Here is a 12,266-nt window from a genome sequence, read left to right on the forward strand (position 1 = left end):
GCAAAGCAGTTGGTTGAAAAATGTATCCAGTAGTCAGGCTGTTCTATTTATAAGCATATAAATGAAGGCGCTTAAAATGTACGTATATGTAAAAGTCCTTAATATCCCGCGTGGGCTAATAATACATGGTGCTGATACGTCGGAACAGCCACTGAACTGCACACTGTGTGAGTTGAGGAGACTCTGAAGGTAATCTGCTTCTGAGAGTTGTAGTGGACCTTACAGGGGCTGTAGTGGACCTGCAGCTTGTCTGATTATGAATTTTAATAGGAAAGTTGTGAGAATGTTTCTTGTCTTTATGATTGCTTGCCCTTTGACTTAAAACAAAGACAAATTGAATTAAAGTTATGTTTATAAAAATAACTTGTAAAAATAAATCGAGGTTCATAGTTGATATACATAATTATCCTGGGCAAATATTCCTGTCAGTTATACTGTACTAAATATAATATATTAGATATACTAGATCCATAAGATGCATGTGAATTTTCAGCGATTTGATTATGCAGTATATTTACATAGACAAATAGTCCACAGCTTTGAAATAAATAAAATTAGATGATTTCCCTACCATTGCAGCATTGCTTTGTCTGTTGCATGCATCGTTTTAGAATATATCATGGAAATCCAGCTGTGCTTAGGTAACTTTATTAATTCAGCCTGATAGCAAGACCAGTATTTATTCTCTGGTTTTTGTAAATGAAAAATGAACATGAGTTGCTGACGATATCGTAAGCATGAACAGATATGTGCCTGCACTCATTTAATTAAAGCATAATTAGATGGTTATGATGGAAGTGACATTTCACTCAGTAGTAGTCTGAAACTTGAATTTTGGTGGAAAGTAGACATTTGTGTTTTGAGACTGTTCACCTTCATCATTCCCACTCGGCCAGTGTGTGATTGTGGCCAGTGTGTGAAAGATGTGGAAGCAGATACCCTTTTCATAATTTGATTGCTCAGACACAAACTGAGTGTAACTCTGTTTATATTAGGACAAGACCACTTAATCCAAGAAATACCAGCCAAGGACTTTGGTTTATTCCCTTGTATGCTGCGTGTGTGTGTGTGTGTGTGTGTGTGTGTGTGTGTGTGAGAGAGAGAGAGAGAGAGAGAGAGAGAGAGAGAGAGAGAGAGAGAAAGAGTGAGTGAGAGAGGAAGAAAAGATATCATATTCGGTTATAAAGTACAGCAACTGATCGTATTGATGATGTTGATGTGTGTTTTATCACCCAATAATCTCTTCAGATCTTAAATCACTGAGAAGGACACTTTTATGTAAATGAGCAGGCTGCAGGTGGCAGCATTGTTCCAGTGGCAGTCGAGCTGCAGGTGGCAGCATTGTTCCAGTGGCAGTCGAGCTGCAGGTGGCAGCATTGTTACAGTGGCAGTAGAGCTGCAGGTGGCAGCATTGTTCTTGTGGCAGACGAGTTGCAGGTGACAGCATTGTTCCAGTGGCAGTCGAGCTGCAGGTGGCAGCATTGTTCCAGTGGCAGTCGAGTTGCAGGTGGCAGCATTGTTCCAGTGGCTGTAGAGCTGCAGGTGGCAGCATTGAATCAGTGGCAGTAGAGCTGCCGGTGGCAGCATTGTTCTAGTGGCAGTTAGCTGCAGGTGGCAGCATTGTTTAGTGGCAGTAGAGCTGCAGGTGGCAGCATTGTTCCAGTGGCAGTCGAGCTGCAGGTGGCAGCATTGTTCCAGTGGCAGTAGAGCTGCAGGTGGCAGCATTGTTCCAGTGGCAGTAGAGCTGCAGGTGGCAGCATTGTTCCAGTGGCAGTAGAGCTGCAGGTGGCAGCATTGTTCCTTGCTCCATGCTTTTGTTTTAGAACAGTCTCAGCCAGTGAAAGGCAGGGGGCTATTCGCTGGGGTCACTCTCTGTGGGCAGACTTTCACTTATTTTTGCTGTCAAATGCTGTCAAATTTCTCCCAGCAGTGCCTCCCCCAAACACACACACCAGTGGCTTACGTCTTGGGCACAGAAAATGGATCGAACAAGACTGCAGATTCTGGGCTGGCACAGAAGAAGATGTTCAGAGTTTTGCTCATTCTAGATCATTCCAGGTTCTGAGGGGGAGACCTCGTCTGCCATAGGAGCCCTGCCACTGATCTCTGGAGGATTTCTTCCAGCTTCAAATGCCATGTACCGTTTCACTCTCCAAGATGCATGTACCTCCAAATTTGTTTTGCAAATGAACAGTGTGTTGCACCGTCAGTTCTGTTTTTAGAAAATAATACATGGACAAAAAATTCTGTGCACTGCGCTTGTAAAAGTAATACCCAGAAGACCGGTAGGACTTGCCTAGTATAGCAACCCAGGCCATACGTACGTAGTACATATGTGCCCGGTGTTACCGATCCTGTTGTATAATTTTAGCCCTGTGTAACCGATGCCTGTGCTGAGTGCTGGGCCCCAGTGACTGCTGAAGAGGATGACACATATTGAGCACAGCTCAGGAATACTCTGTGGATCCTAGTGCTGAATCGCCAGGACATTCCTGTTCCTCCGCCCCTTTGCGCCAGCCCGGGCCTGGAAGCTCTTTGTCAGCTACTGTCAAAAGGCCAGAGGAGCCCAGAGCCTCCTGGACTTAACATCGCTGTAACGGTTCTCTGTCTGTCCGGTTCAGTTGTGTTGTTTGCTCCTAATGAAAATGTACCCGATGTGGCTCTTATGTGTCATGGCATTCTACTGAAAGAAGACATTAACTAAATGCTGTGGAAATATCTGTTGTATATTTCATAGCTGTATAGAATCTGAAATCTGTTCCTGCATACAAAGTTTGTAAAGTATTCAATAAAAAAGCAATTGTACACCAAATGCAGGTTTATTTCTATTTCAAAAGTGCAAAAGATATTGGATGATTGCAGACGTTAGGTCCATTACATAGTTACAAATGCTAACGACACGAACATGAATAAATAGATTTTTGAAAACAATGAACACTGAATGTTCCTTATAGTGACGAGTGGTGGGTAATTATAAATAAATATAAAAAAATTATTAAACTATTGGAGCCATGGAATCTACAGAGGTAGAGACCTATTTCCAAAGAAACAGGGTCTATGAGTGCTTAAGCCTTCACAAGGGAAGCAAACTCTGCAAAAGAGACAAAAACAGAAATATTTTTAAAAAGATAAATGGACCATACTGGGACTATTTAAGCTATTGAACTGAATGCATCAGAAGCATATATTAACTGTATGATTTAACATTTCTAACATTTTAAACAACACTTGAATTTCAACATTGACCAATTCCAACATTGCCTGTCATTCAATGATTGTTCAATGGGTCAATTCTTGGTAGCTCCAGACAATAGATAATTCTGAATGTAAACTATAACAATAAAATATGAGCCAAATTAATGCACCAGCAATGTTGTAAAAAGTTTTTTTTCTGGCAGTCCTTGTCATACATATCCAGTACTGTAACTGCATGTCTGCTACCTCTTTGCTTTGTTATTTCATGTTGCTTGTAGGTTTGGAGTGGAGATGTTCACATTAGCTTTATTGGAGTTCACATTAGACGTAGTTTGCTATAGGTTTCCTTCAATATGCTCAGCTTAAAAATCCTGACACTGTGATCAAAAATTCTTTGTTCTGATTCCTAAAACATATATAAACAAAAACAGCCAAATGTTCGCTGTAATAGTCTAGTCATAAAAATGTCAGAATTATAATAATCGTATTATTTGGACTCCTTTCCAAAGAGATTTCAGTACATGACTGGTGTGGTAGATACATTATTACAAATCTCTGCCAGGATTTCCTCGGCTATAAATCTACCAGTGTTGTTTGAGGAACGCCGTACCATCAACTCCGATTTTGCTGTCGCCGTCGGTGTCGCCAGCTGCGAGGAAGGCCTTGGTCTCAGCATCAGTCAGAGCCCTGGCACCAGCGGAGAAGTTCTGCAGGAACAGCCTGACGAAGACGGGAGGCGAGATGCAGAGAATGAGGATTGTCGAGGCACTTGTTTCGGCTACGGAAAGAGACTTCGGAAAAAGTACAGAAGTAACTGTGAATCTGATTCTTACTTCAGCTCATCTTCCTCAATGAAGCCGCTCGTCCTGGTCAATGACAAAGAAGGCCTTCTTGACGTCATCGGCAGACTTGGAGGACAGGCCGACCTTGGCGAAGAAGGCCTTGTAGTTGAAGGTCTCAGGAGCTAAACATTGAGAAAGTCTTACTGCTGAAATGTGTTTTTCCCCTTGTTTTTATCGCAACCAATGGTTTGGTACCAAAATGATGAATTTGTAGATTAATATAATTAAAATTCTGAAATCAAAGTAATTCTACCAATAGTCTTTAGGAACACTGTGTAGTACCTTGGGTGACATGAGTTTCGTAGAGAATCAACAGACTTCTACCAAAGCAATGAATGTCTGCAGAATCTTACCAGAGCAATCCTTCAGGGCTGCAGCCACATCCTCTTCCTTGAGAATTCCAGCAAATGCAATTTTAAAAGAACTGGAAGTCAATGGGAGCCAGGAAAGGTCATTCCAATGTAACATTCTAAAACAGCATATGCTTGATTTTTCAAAGCACAACCCATGTAAGCATAATAATTTGGACTAAAATCAGAAATGATTCGTTCTATGAAAATTACTTTCAAGAGGGACCACTTTGAATTTCACAACTGCTCCTCAAAACGACTAAAACAAGAGGAATAATGGAAACAAAATGACGAAGCATAAGTATGAGTCTGCATCTCTATGTAAAATTAACTGGCTCCCTATCAGAGTCATTCTTAGCTCCATCGCCCTAAATCTCATGTTATGTCTTAATAATGCGCACAGAATGAAACTTAGGCTAGTGAACAACCCAGCATCAAGAGCTCCTCTGTCTGAAGAAAGTCCTTGGTTCATAGCCTGTAACTGAGAAGGTGTTCATATTCTCAGTCCTGCTGGGTAAAAGCTGGTAAATCATCTTGGATCCCCCAGTGAGTTAATTTCCTTTTTAATGTATTCCATATTGATCAAGCCTTGCCCACAGAAGCACATCAGTGCTGAAGTGTTAGGTGGTGGTGAATCAGCCTCCCTTTGGCAAACTCACCTCTGTGCTGGCAACTGTACAACAAATGTGAGATGGTTCCAGTAAGAGGCCCTACTTTTACATATATACCCTGGTCCCAAGAGCTGTAATGGGCACCATATGCTTAGGATGGGTATAGTTTTGCAAAAATGTGTCTGCTAGTCATTTTGCTCTATTAATATCCTTTTAAAATGGGGAAGCTCCAAGCCCTTATATGAAACACAAGAGGGCATCTAGAGCGCTCTTTAATATGCGCTCAGCAAATGTGTGGAGTGCCACTGGACTCTTCTAGGGTCGTTTTCTTGCTTTCTCAAAAACGTTCTTCTCTAGCTGTATCATGTAAGGTGGTGAGCCTAGGCACACATGCGCAGGCAGAGAGCAACAGTATCACATGATTCGATAACAAAGTAATTTGAAGTTCTTAAGCTGTGAAGAAAAATTGCTCAACCACCTTAGTCTACTAGGTTATGTGAATGAACATACTTATGGGTATGGGTTTAATATATCAGTCAATATATCAGTCTCCTGGAATTGAGATTCTGTGTATTTCAATATAGACACTAGAAATGCCCTCGTTTTGTCTTCAATGACAAAAATGAATCTGTCTGAATGAAGTGAGATGTGAAAGGTAATATTTACAGCAGTGTAATCAATTCTGTTTGATGTGTGTTCTGAATCACTCACAGTCCACTGCCAAGGTCAGGGAAAATTTCTCAAGGGATGCTGGCTGGGGTTAGACAATGAACAAAAATGGTTCACCTGACTGATATGCTTCTATTTCAGGGATCTTCACCTTTGCACTATAATAGAAGCCATGAAATAGGCTAACATGAAACGCCGAACTAGTGTGATGGTGAATATTACACCTATACAGGCTAAATTATTACAGGTGAGGCTGCAGTGATGGCAGTTTCCAAGACAGGTGAGTTCCAAAAGGGTAAATGTGGGGATAGAATCCTAAAGTGTGCTCAAAATAGGTGAGACCAAGGGGGGAATGAGGGAGCAAGTTTTGTGCATATTCCTCCCATGGGTCTCTCCTGGCAACAGAGCTCCTGATGACCTCGCTCTGCCTGTGTGTTCGCTTGTGTGTGGTAGCCTGACGTACGACTGATTGTGATATTGGGCTTCCCCATCCTTTGATCCAACACAACTTCCCCTGGCAGATCAAACTGGTCGTGGATGTGCAGGAATAATTCTTCAGCTGTGTGAAATGCAGTGGGGAGAGCTAGTAGCTGGATAACACACACCCTTTTTGAGAAAAGATAGACAACGGTGAGTATAGTGGTTTTACCCTCAGATGCTGTCAGGTCAGTGATGAAATCCACAGCTATGTAGGACCATGGTCAATCTGGAGTGGGCAGCAGTAGTAACTTTCCCACAGACACTGTGCATGCTACATTGCTGGTGGCACAGACCGAACAGGATTTTAGGAAAGAGGCCATTTGCTTGTACAAAGAAGAACACCAGTACCATCTAGGGATTTCACTGGCCCTGGTAATGGACCTGACAAACCAGGAGAATTGGTTTTTGGCAGGTAGTCGAGGAGTCATATCTGCTTTAGTGTTCTTTGACCATGGTTGGTGATAGTACACTGAAGCCTACAGAAGAAGAGTCACTATCAGGCTTTCTGTCATTTTGTCATGTCAGTTTAGGTATTGGAGATTTTTATGATTAGTGATGATGACAAAAGGGAACCAGACGTCCTCTGGCCAATGGCACTGTTCCTCAAACACCAGCTAAACGGCTCGGAGTTACTTGCCTCTGATTCCATAGTTAGCTTCTATTGGCATGAGCTTATGGGAGAAGTAATTCACATGATGGAATTTTGATGGTGGTGCTTCAATAGGACCGCCACCTTGCAGAAGTGAATGCATCAGGGACACTTACGTTTGTCACAAAATAAGGTCTGTGAAAGGTTTAGCGAATGGAACTAAGGGCTCTGAGAAAGCAACTGTCAAAAGTCGCAAAGTCTAGGAACCTTTGCAATTCTTCACGTGTAATGGAAGTGCTAACACTTGCCCTACATGATGAATGTGTTCATTCAGTGACGCCAAATAGATTAGAATGTTGTCAACGTAGACAACTCCTCCCTTACTCCTACCATGTTTTTTAATTTAGTTTGGTGAATACCCAGACAACCCTTAAACTGTTCCAGAGTTGATGGGTCTAGCAGAGGAGGATAACGTTGTCTGTTACAGTATCAAGACAGCGGTAGTTAATATAGACAATTAATAGGAATAGCTAATAGAGGACATTTCCAGCATCATTTAGAGTATTTAGCTGATGCTTTTATCCAAAAGCAGCTTATAATTATGACTGAATACAGCTTGATCAATTGAGTTTTAAGGGCCTTGCTCAGGGGCCCAGCCTTTGCTTACTGTGTTTAGACAACGGGACATGCAATAAAGGGACCACTGAATGTTAGGAAATCAGAGGGCTATGTGTGTGAAGCCATTGCAGACCACGGGTGTTGGGATAGGAGATATGGATGTCATGGTTGGTCCCTCCTAATAAATCTCTACATGTGTCCCCCTCCTTACCTCTCATTCTTACAATGGGATGGTCTCCCAAATCAACCTGGAGTGACCTTGAGCCGTGGTGGTACCCATAAAGGTGGTGGCGCCTCTTCAATCAATCAGCACTGATAGATTTTTTTCAAAATAATTAATTAATAAACATTCATCAGTATTTTTTTTCTCCAGCCTGCCTCAAGAGCTCTGACAACATCCAACAATTCTGAGGGAAACGAGAAAGCAAACATGAATCTGTCATAACGTTAATGTGTTAGCTCAGTGTGATTGGCTGACTTCTGCACGAGCCCACCTTCCCAACCAATCGTCCCACTCCATCCGTGTTTGCGGCCACATTGAAGGCTGTCATCTCAGCGGCCATGAGAGTTCTTCACAAATAACACACAACAAGCAAGAAACACAAGGTACATGAGCTTATGATGGAAAATAGGGAACATAATTTGTGAGATGAAATGCTGAAACTACTGAATGTTTATATTAAAAATCAGTCAGTTGCAAAATTCTTTATTATTTTTGGCTCTGTAATTCAGTACATTGGATTTGAAATTCAATTGGGGGCAATTTATAGTGCAGTACAGTACAGCAGTTCATTGTTAAGCTTCCTACATGGTTCTATCTTTGCCAGATTGTGAACAATAATACATCAGACACTAATCAGTTTGGAAGTGAATTTTAAAGAAGCCAAATGGTTGGTCTTCCAAATTTCCTCCATCTCCTTATGTCTTTTATATATTTTTGCTTCCGTCCAGAAATTCTGTGGGCTTCAGTTATTTACAGTCGACTGCCGATGAAAAACATCCTGGCTTTGTGTAGCTGTGCCTCGCCTGTGCTTTTCTGAATACCAGATCAGATTCAGCAACACGAGGCTGATCCTTTGTACTGTGAGAGTAAGAGTGTATTACCATAAGCAGAAGAGTCCATGTTCTACACTGTTCCATATTGTAGAGGTGTGCAAGAAGTCTGTTTTTGGCACTCTGTTCCCTCTCACAACAGAGACACTAGATGATGTGAACATGTACTGGTGAAATGATGAGATTTCTCCTCCATAAATCTCTTAAGGTTTATCTTCTCCTCCTTCCAGCATTGTTGCTCTTGACCACTTTGCTTTTATCCAGTCCTTTTTGATTTGCTGGATGTAGGTGCGCTCATCACCATGAGCTTATGCTATGTTTTGTGTGTTTGTGTGTGTGCAGGTGTGTGTGTGTGCGTGTGTGTGTGTGTGCGTGTGTGTGTGTGCAGCAGGCTGAGGCTGCAGTGACGTGGGCTTGGTTTCCTGCTCAGGCTGTTTTCCTCAGGATGGACGTCTGTGTGCTGTCATGCATGGGCAGCTGGGGGCCACGGCAGCGACACAAACATCCTCTCCGCCTGCTACCTGCCCTCATGGCCTTGACCCTTTCCATGCTCGATCGGTTGTTTGCAGGAAGGCCAGGTTTCCTGTGTGACAGGGATTTGGTTAGGGTTGGAGCCCATACTCTCTCGCACACAATCCACGACACATCTGTTGGTTTGGCCCATGTGCTTTTCTTTATGTGTCTCTTTATGTCTGGTAATCAGAGCTCTTATTAGAAGACAGAGAGAGGCCTTCAGCTGGGTTCATTCAACAAGCCTGCGTTACGGTGAGTGAATGGTTAGTCTCTTTATTTTAACTCTTTAGCTGAAATACGGCACTGCACTGTTCTGTGATGTAGGCTGACATGGGTGTTTATGAGGCTGATTCACAGGCACACTTTGAGCCTCAAGTTGGACTAAATCGCCACTGAAAATGATGTTTTGTCATTGGCTTAGAATTCATCTTGGTCAAATGGCCCATGACGTTTTTAGTTCAGCAAGATGTATAACAATAAACCTGTTAGTGATGCATTTACTAACATTTAATAGCTTTTATATTGTACTTTCTCAAGTGTTTAAAGTTTACAATATATAGTGAATGTAGCTACCTTCTACTGCAGTGATAAAAAAAATATATTAAGAAGTGATTAACTGCTGAGTGAGCTATCTGTCCTAATTACTGTACCTTCTAATTACAACATATGTTTATTACATGTCAAGAACATTCATGTGGTCTATTTTTGAATGCAAGTGTTCCATGGCTCACGGTGACGTGGGCAAAGACCTTGTGAAGCCCAGCTGCTAAGCTTCACCGTCTCCACCCTACAATACTTTCATACTTGCCCTTGATTCATCTGATTCATCTTCACATTGTCATCAGGTCTTTAGACTGCAACGTGTCCACATGATTGTGTGTGGGGCGTGAGTGTCTGTTGCGAGAGCTGTGTTCGCTGGTGCGGGGCTCGGTTTTGCTGCTGTGGCCAGAGACCGTGTTGCTTCAATGATCCTTGCAGCTCGGTTACACCTCTGTGTACACCTTACATTTCTATCTGACCAGCTGTGATGGAGACATGCCAGACTCTCAGGTTTAGCCAAGATGGCACCCCCAAACAAATTGCTCAATGTTCAGCGTTTGTGCGTATTGCTCAACGTTCAGCGTTTGTGCGTGTGCATGGCCGGGACAGTTATGCGCTACGTCCCACAGCCCTGGAGTGACTCTCGCCTGATTGGTGGCACCAGCCATCAGTCTAAAAAAGAATAGCCCTTGTTTGGAGCCACCATCTCACACCAGGAGTCCAGGAGGGCGTTCCTCCCTGCTTGGCAGGTCTTGCCAAGTCTCTCCCTTGCACTTATCTTCGACACGGCCCTTGGGCCCCTGCAGCAGTGGCAGAAGGCCAGAGAGCTGTGCTTCTCCGCACCATGACCTAACACCAGCCAGAGCCAATTGCATAACGTCGCCCAGACGCTCATGCTATCCATGGCACGGTCCGCCGGAGACGGTCGGCCGGTGGATTGCGTATCCTGCACCTCCGCGGCACAGCCCCACCAGCAGGTGTTTCGACTGCATCACAGGAACAGAAAATAGAGAGGCCTGCCTTGTGGGCAGTTTCTGTTTCCTTCCTCATTCTGGCATCCAAAAGAGGTGTTTTCCCTTCTGACTGAGTGACAAACAGGCATCAGACGAGCTTGGACGTAGGGCCTACTGCCTTGAGAAGCTGTGGGAGCATTTGTTATGTATACCGGGAGACTTTGGATACCGTTGATGCATCGACTCCCTGATATACTAAAGCTGAAATTGTTTCAGAAGAAGGTCTGCTATAAGCCAGAAATGGGGTCCCTAGTTTAGAAAACGTCTGGAATTCATTGTATTGTTTTTAGGTCAGCTGGATTTTGTACACAGAGACTTGAATGTGTGTAAAGTGAGGCAGGCAGATGAAGAGGCCTCTATTTCAGCTGTCACACTCAGGGGAAAGCTGCCAGTGGGACTCTCAGTAGTTGTGACACTGAATCGATGTTTTTGCACCTCAAGCTGCATATAACAGCTTGTGTAGCTTCAGCTGTACAAAGACTATTTGTTGACATCAAACTGCAATATTTGAGCTATTACCCCCATTTAACTAATGATCTGTGTAACTGGAACATGATCAGAAGTCCAAATATTAGTTTCAGAAATTGGTTCTTCATTTAGACAGTTTGAAATCATAATTTAGCCATTATTTTTTTTATCATATTTTCCAAGAAAACTGTGCTTGTTAAATGAATTTTTGATAAATGAATTTTCAATCTCTGACTGATTGAAATCATGACTGCAATTTTGGCACGCGAGGCACTGAACAGCTATGCTGATGAAGATGTACTTAACAGTAGCCCACCTGACACAGTGCGCTTTGGACCGAAATACAGAGCCTGCAACTGGAGCAGGGCAGCAGCCCGTGTGCCAGTTGGCTCAGACTGAAGCTACTGTTCCTCCATCTCTCTCCCTGGGGTTTCCCTGAGCAGCCCTTGGCCTGTCTCTGGTTTTATGGCCATGATAGCATCACCTCAAGTGCTGGAGAGACTCGATCATTAGTCCTGCAGACTCGGCACTGGGTGACCACGGAATCCACAGAGCTGAATTAAGGTTCATGAAGCCATCAATCGTAGATCAACTTTGCCACCACCTCCTTTCCCACCAAGCTGTGTGTGTGTGCGTGTGCTCTCATTTGGCTCTGTCTCCGCGCATGTGAGTGAGATGTGGGCCAGGCCTGTGGTGAATGGCTGCTTTTTAATGACCATGTGAACTTAGCCCTTCCCTAAACAGAGGGGAGGACAGGAAACACAGGATAGACCACGCAGCTGGCCAGTTCTCACAGAGATCAAGCAGAACAGGGCAAAGGTCATCACCCTGCCGCTCGACAGCACGCTGCCAGCCACACAGCTCAACACAATCTCCCACAATGCATTTATCTGAGAGTCAGTTTCACAGGTGTCCCTGTAGTAGTTGGGAGGTGAATGTAAAGAATGTAGCATCATGTCTGGAAAAAAAGTCATGTTCAATCATTCGGCGTATCATGCTTTTTTAATATTTTCAATCCACTAAAACTTTTAAAAAACAAAACACAAAACAAAGTTGAATGCTTTCTTTTAGTTTGATGACAAATGACAAAATATTTGTTATATGTGCATTAAATATCAAAGGATTGTGATAATAATTTCAATCCCTACAATATTAGTTCAGCAACAGCATTTCTCACTGCAAATCCAAAAGAAATTAATTCTTTGCTTCTGCCCAGTGTTAAATGTATGTATCCTGGAGTGTGTGTGTGTGTGTGTGTGTGTGTGTGTGTGTGTGTGTGTGTGTGTGTAAGCCCTTCAGAATCTTCTGAATCATAAATACAGGTG

General features: G+C 43.1%; 1 protein-coding gene and 1 pseudogene across 2 annotated transcripts in view; one reads left to right on the forward strand and one right to left on the reverse strand.

Annotated features, from left to right (window-relative positions):
* Positions 1 to 12,266, forward strand: part of bhlha15 (basic helix-loop-helix family, member a15) — a 22,409-nt gene continuing 10,143 nt past the window's right edge. Inside the window, exon 1 of one of the 2 annotated variants that reach the window (XM_081697309.1) lies at positions 1 to 189. The gene's annotated coding sequence lies outside the window, so the exon portion shown is untranslated. Of the gene's footprint in view, positions 190 to 8,774; positions 9,173 to 12,266 lie in introns of those variants that run through there. The other variant, XM_081697307.1, reaches the window with a different exon arrangement.
* On the reverse strand, positions 3,066 to 10,653 carry LOC118242414 (parvalbumin-2-like; annotated as a pseudogene).

The sequence above is a fragment of the Electrophorus electricus genome, chromosome 15 (assembly GCF_041902795.1).
Source record: "Electrophorus electricus isolate QZ-2024a chromosome 15, ASM4190279v1, whole genome shotgun sequence".
Lineage (NCBI taxonomy): Eukaryota > Metazoa > Chordata > Actinopteri > Gymnotiformes > Gymnotidae > Electrophorus > Electrophorus electricus.